General features: G+C 33.7%; 1 non-coding gene across 1 annotated transcript; it reads left to right on the forward strand.

The window, feature by feature from the left end:
- The first annotated feature begins 4,516 nt into the window (after positions 1–4,516).
- Positions 4,517–4,588, forward strand: TRNAR-CCU (transfer RNA arginine (anticodon CCU)). The gene has a single exon. It is a non-coding gene; the product is annotated as a tRNA-Arg (tRNA).
- The last annotated feature ends 5,561 nt before the right edge of the window (positions 4,589–10,149 follow it).

Consider the following 10,149-nt stretch of genomic DNA (forward strand, 5'->3'; position numbering starts at 1 on the left):
ACTATAATTAATGTTATTATTATCATTATTATTAATGATATTATTATCATTATAACTAATGATAAACAACGAAAGTAGTGCAAATGATAACGATGACAAAGTAATCATGGTAATCATATTTTTTACCACGATAGTAAGAAAAGCGTTAATTGTGGAGAAAGAGAGCAGTGGCAATGATCGTGTTAGGGATGAGAGTGCAAACAGACCAACAAAAATAGCAACAAGAATCACATTTTCTTTTTTCTGTTTTTCTTTTTTTTTTATCACTGAACGCCATGGAAGAAACAATTGAGAAAAGGAATAAGCTCAAATGTCGACAAAAAAGAGGAGCAGAAAATAACGAAAGAGTAGGAATAACAAGAAGAGAAAGAGGGAAAAATGGAAACCTAGAGAGAGAGAGAGAGAGAGAGAGAGAGAGAGAGAGAGAGAGAGAGAGAGAGAGAGAGAGAGAGAGAGAGAGAGAGAGAGAGAGAGAGAGAGATGAAGACACTAAAGCAAAAGAAATAAGAGAGCGAATAAGAGATAACAGAGCGAAATAAGTACAAAAATATTGTTTGATGAGGATAAGAACTACAACCATTCTCTGCCTATTCCTTTTAGCGATGCTACACACTCGCAGCCAAGACGCAAAGACGGAGAAACAGACAGATGGCCAAGCGCACAGACAGACAGACAGACAGACAGACAGACAGACAGACTAAAGGAGAGATGAAAGCGCCAATGATTTCCTCTTTGTTATTACTCTAGTTATCGTTACTCATTTTATTACTATTATTATCATCATTATTTTATTATTTCTATTATCATTATCATTTCATGATTATTATTATCATTTTATTATTCCTATTATCATTATTATTTCATTAATACGATTGATAATAATTATGATGTTACTAGTGTTATTACTATCATCACTGTTAATATTATTAGTATTATTATAATTTTCATTATTATCATTCTTAGTACTAGTATTAGTATATTTGCTATCATCACCATCAGTATTGCTATTTTATCATTATCATATGAGTTATTGTTATTATCATCAACATTATTATCATCAATTTGATTTTTATCATTATTATTGATATTAATATCACAATTATTGTAATCATTATTATTATTATCATTGTTATTATTATTATTTTTATTAGTAGTAGTAGTAGTATCATTATTATCATCCCTATCATTATTATTGTTATATCTTTATTGCCATTACTTTTCTTTATTATTATCATTATTATAGTTATCATCATTGTCAGCCTTATTGTTCATTAATCGTATTCTTAATATAAATGTATCTATTATTATTACTATTATCATCATCATTACCATTGCTATGATCATTATTCTTGGTGCTGTTATTATCATTATCATTACTTTTATCATTATCATCAGCATTATTATTACTATAATTATGTATATTATCATTATTGTTATTATCATCGTTATTACAATTATCATATCATTATCATCATTATTATTATTACTATTAATGTTGTCATTGTTAGCATTATCATTATCATTTTCATTATTATTATTATTATTACCATTATCATATTTATTATCATTACCATCATCTTCATCAGTATCAATGTCAGTAGGAAGCAACCGTGCTTTCCACTACACCACGAAAGAAAGAGAGAGAGAGAGAGAGAGAGAGAGAGAGAGAGAGAGAGAGAGAGAGAGAGAGAGAGAGAGAGAGAGAGAGAGAGAGAGAGAGAGAGAGAGAGAGAAGATAATACGTTCAAATGTTTCGTCATTGTTGAAAATATAGGTCAAAGAAATTCTTTTTGCTGCAGTCATATTCATTCTCGACGCCAGTTCTTATAAGTTTCATGTCCCAATCAAGTGGCTGAACAAGGGTCCTTCGCGCTTAATCATACTCAGATATCTTTCAGCTCATGTTTATAACTTGTTGTGTAGCATGATGTAACGGGAAACAGAAAAAAGTATTGATTTTGTGATGGTTCTCAGATGAAAGCAAAATTACATCTACATGATTTGAAAGAATATCCAAATATGAGAAGAAAATATTTACCCTTCTTTTGTTTTAGCGCCTAATAATGATATTGGTAATGGGGGGAGTTTATCATCACATGATGTATATTATTGTTTATCTTGGACATAAACCTTCCGGTTTGTTAAGGCGGAAGGTTTAGTCTTCATCCTCAGTGGTCACAGATATGTCTAAAATGCTTGGGTTTGAGAGAGAGAGAGAGAGAGAGAGAGAGAGAGAGAGAGAGAGAGAGAGAGAGAGAGAGAGAGAGAGAGAGAGAGAGAGAGAGAGAGATAGAGACTGAGAGAGAGAGAGAGAGTCTTACGTTTGGATACGAGAGAAAATTGAATGCATTTTGGGGTTAGCTTCAGGCAATGCCACATCAGATGAATAAACAGGTCGATATATAGATTAACAGATATATATAGATATATAAACATATCTATATAGATAGAAAGATAAATAGATAGATAAATAAACAGTGATATATATATATATATATATATATATATATATATATATATATATATATATATATATATATATATATATATATATATATATATATATATATATATATATATATATATATATATATATATATATATATATTCATATATGTATATATATAACATTATTGTTATTATTATTATTATTATTATCATAATTAATGATAGTACTAATAATAATGATGATGATGATAATAATAACAATAATAATAATAATAATAATAATAATAATAATAATAATAATAATAACAATAACAATAATAATAATAATAATAATAATAATAATAATAATGGCAATTGCGCCTGAATTATCATGAGTAGAGTATTTTTTTTATACTATCAATAATTAAATAAATGATGAACAATGAAAGTAGTGCAAGTGATAACGATGACAAAGGAATCGCGGCAATCATAAAAGAGATACTAAAATGTACATATTTTGATTCCATCGGGGATCGAACCCGAGCCTGTCGCGTAGGAGGCGACCGCGCTTTCCACTACACCACGTAAGCTTATATTTAGATCCGAGAGGAAATTGAATAAGTTACTGTGTTAGCTTCAAGCAATGCCACATCAACCATTGTGTGTGTGTGTGTGTGTGTGAGTATATACATATATGAATGGCAAGACACATGCATTCTTTCTCTCTCCACATGTCTTTCTCTCCCTTTATCTATCTACCTCTGCTTACATATTTGTTTATCTATATCCGTATATAAATCTCTCTGTCTCTCTCTCCCTCCACTTATCTATCCTTCTCTTCATATATCTGTCTGGCACATAGAAAGATAGATAAATAGATGGATACATAGTTCTATAGATAGACGGGAAGATAGATAGATAGATAAACAGATAAACAAACATATAGATAGAAAGACAAAAAGATATATAAAAATATACAGATAGATAAACCGATATCTAGATATATAGATAGAGATATGAATAGATAAATATACAGATAAACAGATATATAGAAAAATAGATAAATAGATATATAGATGATAGACAGATAGATTTAGATAATAATAGTAATAGAAATAACAATTGATAGATAAACATAGACAGACAGCTAGATAGGTAGATAAATGAATAGATAGATATATAGACAAATAGATAGACAGAGTGAGACATAAAAAAAAATAATAATAAAAAAGAGCCTCTCTATCATGTGCGTTTGCAGCCGCAGCTCGGTTTACTTTCAGAAGAGAAAGGCATAAAAGTGATAGAAAGACGGAAACGCAGGTGATAGATGGAAAGAAAGAGAAAGATAAGGAAAAAGAAAGTTTTTTTTTTTTTTTTTTTTCTCATTCTGACCACGTCTTTGTCACGCACGAAATCACATGGTCACCTATTTGTTCTAGAAGAAAGAGGTTGCCGCCATTAACTGTATTTGGAAACTTCACCTTCAAACAATAGGATGTTGGAGCACATTATGCATGGGGATTATATACAATCTGTAAAGGGAAATTTTAATATTAATCGGTTAAAACCCCACTTATATAAGATCTATATTTAAGAAACCAGACTGCCTAAATTTGCATAATCTAAGAGAACAATATCCTTTGGGACGAACAAGTGAAAGGAAGAACGGAAATAAGAGGGACAGTGTTGACTGAGGACTCGTGCAGACCTGGAGGAGCCTGGAGGAAAAGAGAGCTAATATTTTATGCTTTTTTTCGGGATTTCTCTTTATCTTAATACTTGATTGAGATAAAAAGGAAGATAGGTAGATATTTCCTTTTAACTGGATATTTTCGGAAAGTAGTTATTTGAAGGAGCCAAGAAAAGGGGTATTTAACAGAGGTTGGTAACTTCATTTGAGTCTTCTACGGCTGGATAATACATCTTTAAGTGAAAGCACACACACACACACACACACACACACACACACACACACACACACACACACACACACACGTACGTACGTAAGTACGCAACATTATATGTGTAATACAAGAGTTCTCGTAAAAGCTACAATATAATTATAGTAAAATTCTCCATCATTAAATATGTTTCTGTGGTGTAGTGGTTAGCACAGTCGCCTCCTACGCGACAGACTCGGGTTCAATCCCCGACGGATACTATAAGATAAGGTCTTTTTGCATGAATTTTTGTTTGTATTTCTATTTATCTTCCGTTCCATTTATATTTCTACTTTTGCTTCTGCCTCTTTCTCCGGTGTTTACAATGCGAAGGAATATGAAGGAATTAGGTGTGATTTTGGATTTTTTTTATTTGCTTGGTTGTTTGTTTGTTTGTTGTCATATTAATATGAAAAGCAAAGACTGGGAGGAGGAAGAAGAGGACGAACTAGTGATGAAGAGAAAGAAATAAAAATCAAGACGGAGTAGGAAAGGTGGAAGGAAGGAAAGAGGCAAAAGAAACAATTTCTGTTTTATTATCTTGCTTAGTGTTATCTTCGTTCCACTTTGCCTACTTCAGATAAGAAACGCTTTTTCATAGGAGAGGAGAATTATTATTATTATTATTATTTTTATTACCTTTTTTTTTTTTTTTTTTTTACAATAGCTTGATAACCCCATATATTTTTATTTATTTATTTATTTTTATTATCTTTTTTTTGTCCCTAGTTCACAGTGCTATGAAATAAATGAATGCTTCTTTTGGTCCGTCATGAAATAAAAACAAAGTAGACAAACCAGACAATACAGCTTCCAAGGTGTGAAATACTACTTCTATTGACTTATGACAGCTGGATCCTGTGCTAACCATATATCTTCTGTTTTGTTCCGTATGAATTTTTGTAATTGACCTGATAAGATTTCTTGTCTACATTTCATTTTATTTTCTCTTCCCATGAAACTTTTTTCAGCTATATATTTTTCTATACTGATACCATTTCATATATTGCATTCTTCATTCGAAGATTCTTAAAACGAGTATTCTTATAAACATTTACACTGCCGAGAAAACATGTAATTTCACAGCGAATTACAGTTGTATATTGATTCATATTTATCTTCGAAAACCTACTTCGATTTGGTAAAAACTGTTACTTGAACAGAAAATTATAAGAAATTTATGATGAAAACATGATTTCATTTAACAGGAATTCGAATGTACTCCAATGATTACGAAACTATTGTTTATCGTTGACATGGAATGTTAACTGAATCTACTTTCGAGACGATCGTAGTGTTAAATGTACAAAACGCTTCCGAGATTAAAGCTGATTTCCTCTGATGTTCAGAAATAAGAATCTGTATTACTACTCGACATTTTAGGGATAGGCAGATGTTTTGGGAAGTCATTAAAAGGAGATAGAAGTACTGGTAACTTCATATCAAGGCTTGGCATTGCACATAGATCCTGTTCTTACTTTTGAACACAAATCGAAATTTCAGTTTCTATTTCGAGCTGTATATTTCCCCGCGGCAAATCCTCCTACGGCGAGGATCCAGAGGGATTTTCCAGCGATTCCCTCAGCACCGCCTCCGCTCGTGAGCCCAATCTCAGCGTCGCCGCGGGCCACTTCCTGTCAAGGGTCGGCTCACTTGACGCAGCCAGAGGTTCCGCGCCGAAAGGGGAGAGGAAAGGCGCTGGCAAGGTGGGTGACGCGCCGGGAAGCATTTTATTTCGTAGCCGAGCGATGCAGGCGGATGTGTTGTCGAGGACAGGGTGAGTTCACTTCCAGACGATTGGACTCACGTGTCTGTCGCCAACAAGGGAGAGACTCGAGTCGTTGACTACTTCACATGTAATGACACAGGCAATGACACGCAGGAGGGGGCCCAGCTGTGGAGGGTTGTCCTCTCTCGTTTCTCCCTGATTCGCTTTTCCCGTTTCTACACAATCTACAGACACTGCAGTGAGATCAGACACTTCCTGCCATTGATATAGTCTTGAATTTCATTATAGAATATATAATTGGAGTAGAATATATAATTGGGTTAGTGATAAAGCTGCGCAGTGTGGTTTCGCTCGTTAACCCTACCAGTTCCTTTTAGTAAGTGACGTGTTAAGGCCCTATCATACTAGCACTTTTTCCATCATTTTTTTTTTTTTTTTTTTTTTGCGTTTTCGAATGAACTCGTTTTGAAAATCATATAAACAACCCGGGAATCACACGAACATTTTCATACAAATTACGTTATTTTAAGAATATATGATGATGTATATTGTATATAAGAATGTTCTAAATTATTAGCTTATGTTTACATTCACTCATCCTATCTAATTTATTAATAGCACAAGATCAACATGGAAACGGTCGTAACCGTCTTGGTCTGGGAGGCGTTCCATTTGCAGACGATCCTTGCGGAAAGCCTTAAATTTAGACCACCAGAAATTGACGGAAAAAGTGCTAGTGTGATAGAGCACTTTGTAACGTCACGTTCTGACTGCGCATGCGTACTTTTTCATGGAAGGGCTCGAGGACAAAGCCCAATTTTCGACCATACAGATACTTTTTTGTATATCACAACTACACAATCGGTGAGTCTTGCTTTGATATTTTCGCGGTGTTCGCGTGCCAAGATTTTTCCTTATGACTTTTCACTATGTTATGCGGAGCACAGGTCTACACTACCTCTGCTGAGAGAGAGAGAAAGGAAGAGAGAAGGGGGTAGGGGGAAGAGAGAGAGGAAGAGAGAAGGGGGTGGGGGGAAGAGAGAGAGGAAGAGAGAAGGGGGTGGGGGGAAGAAAGAGAGGAAGAGAGAAGGGGGTAGGGGGAAGAGAGAGAGGAAGAGAGAAGGGGGTGGGGGGGAAGAGAGAGAGGAAGAGAGAAGGGGGTGGGGGGAAGAGAGAGAGGAAGAGAGAAGGGGGTAGGGGGAAGAGAGAGAGGAAGAGAGAAGGGGGTGGGGGGAAGAGAGAGAGGAAGAGAGAAGGGGGTGGGGGGAAGAGAGAGGAAGAGAGAAGGGGGTGGGGGGAAGAGAGGAAGAGAGAGGGAGAGAGAGCCTGAGACACTGCAAATTGACAGACGACATAAGAAGCTTCGGTCATTGATATGAAATTAGCAATATAAGCCTACAAAGTTGGTTTACAAACTTTATTTACAATCGTCACCAAATAATTTCTTTTCGATCCACCCATATCTCTTTTATTCTATTTTTTCTCTCACTCCTGCATTACCCTAGTTGATATACGCATCATGAGCATCATTATGAATCTTCAAAAAGAACGAGAGGAATAGATTTTGAGAGAAAGAAGGAAAATATTCAGAGATTGACCATCATCATATATATTTTTAGGTCTTGCATTATCATTATCGTTTTGATCATTGTCGTTATAAGTAATACTGCTATCTCTTATAATATGTATGCACTATCCCTACCATGATGACAATAACCATATTACTGCTGTTCTATCTATCATCATCATTATACAGTAGATTTTTCCATGGTGTAGTTGTTAGCACAGTCGCCTCTTCCGCGATGGACTCGGGTTCGAACCCCGACGGCGACGAGGCATGACTGTTTTTATGCATGAATTTCTGTTGCATCTCTATCTACTTACTTGCCCTTCTATCTTTCAGCTCTTGTTTCTGTCTCTTTTCTCGTTTATATTGTGAAGGAGTATGGAGGAATTACAGCGTTTGATTTTGCTTTTTTTTGAGGGGGGGGGGGGATTTGCTTTGTTGTTTGTTAGTGTTTATGCGCATTTTTACAATTCCTCTCATAGACATGCGATTGGATTAGTAATATGAGAAGCAAAGAATGGGAGGAAGAAGACAATGAATAAGTGATGAAGGAAAAGAAATAAAACTGTAGACAGAGCAGGAACTGGGGAAGGAAGGAAAGACGTTTTCTTGTTTTACTGTCTTGTTTAGTGTTGTCTTCGTTCCACTTTGCCCACTTCAGATAAGAAATGCTTTTTCACAGAAGAGAAGAATAAGTCTGTTTGCCATGAGATCCGATTTAGTATAATCATGGTTGAAGTGTTTTTTGGACTTGCAACATAACTGAAGATAATGATGATAATAAGGATAATGAGAGTAATAATAGTAACAGCAATGACAACTAGGAGCACTCAGAAAGCGCATACCTCCGTCAAGACAATAGGGCACTGATGCAATAAAAATGTTAGAAATAATAATAAAAGGGAATTTTAGAGAAGAATGAATGAATGAAAAATGCTTAGATGAATATGCAAAATGACCATAATTAATCTGGCATTCTAGAGTCCCTGACGATCGCTTTCTTCAACATTACCTCATTATTTCAAATGTTCAGGAAAATCCTTGTTATTAATGAAACTTTCTAAGGAATTGATCACAAATAAAAGGGAATAGATTTCTCAATATTTAGGAAAAAACAACCATTGACTATTTTGAAAGATATTATTAAGAGAGAGAGAGGTGTATATATACATATATATATATATATATTTATATATATATACATATATATATATATATATATATATATATATATATATATATATATGTGTGTGTGTGTGTGTGTGTGTGTGTGTGTGTGTGTGTCTGTGTGTGTGTGTGTGTGTCTGTGTATGTATGTATGTATATGTATATATATACATACATATATACATATATATATGTATATATATATATATGTGTATATATATACATACATACATATATATATATATATATATATAAACATGAATCTGTATATTTGTATATATATATATACATATATATATATATATATATATATATATATATATATATATATATATATGTTATATATGTTTATACATATATATATACATACATACATATATATTTGTATATATATATGTATGTATATATACATATATGTATGTGTGTGTGTGTGTGTGAGTGTGAGTGTGAGTGTGAGTGTGAATGTGAGTGTGAGTGTGTGTGTGTGTGTGTGTGTGTGTGTGTGTGTGTGTGTGTGTGTGTGTGTGTGTATATACATACATATATATTTGTATATATATGTATGTATATATACATATATGTATGCATATATATATATATATGTATTTATATATATACATCTATACATATATAATATATATATACATATATATATATGTATATATATATATATATATATATTTATATATATATATATATGTTGTAATATTTCACACCTTGGCAGCTGTACTGTTTGGTTTGTCTAATTGTATTTGTATTTAAATTCCATGACACTGTGAACTACAGCGACAACAAACCTTTCAAAATATATAGGTAATTATCAAGCTAAAAAGGAAATTATTCTTCTCTCCTATGATATCGTGTTTCTTATCTAAAGAAGGCAAAGTGGAACGAAGATAACACTAAAGGCCGTGTCACACTAGCACTTTTTCCGCATTGCTTTTCCGCTGCACCACGGAAATCGTGGTCATTTGGGCTCGCGCAGTCACACTAGCGATGAGAACCACGGAAACAGTTCGACCAAAATTCTAAACGCAAAGATGGGTTCAACCCCCGCACAGGCTCTGGCGATGAAGGACGTTATTCTGGCTATGTGGCGACGATTTAATGCGAAACGACGAATGTATAAGGTTAAATAAGGGCGTATTCTCGCTGCTCTCATCTAGTCAGCTGACGGGGGCAAATGTAAACAAACAGGCGAGCAGCTAGTTACAAACTTGTATCTGTTTTTATGAAATACAAGAGAGAATTTTGCCATTGTTTTTAATCGTTTTGTATTATAAATACTTTTTTTTAACATTACTGTAACGATTATCTAT

The sequence above is a fragment of the Penaeus vannamei genome, chromosome 10 (assembly GCF_042767895.1).
Source record: "Penaeus vannamei isolate JL-2024 chromosome 10, ASM4276789v1, whole genome shotgun sequence".
NCBI classification, from domain to species: Eukaryota; Metazoa; Arthropoda; class Malacostraca; order Decapoda; family Penaeidae; genus Penaeus; species Penaeus vannamei.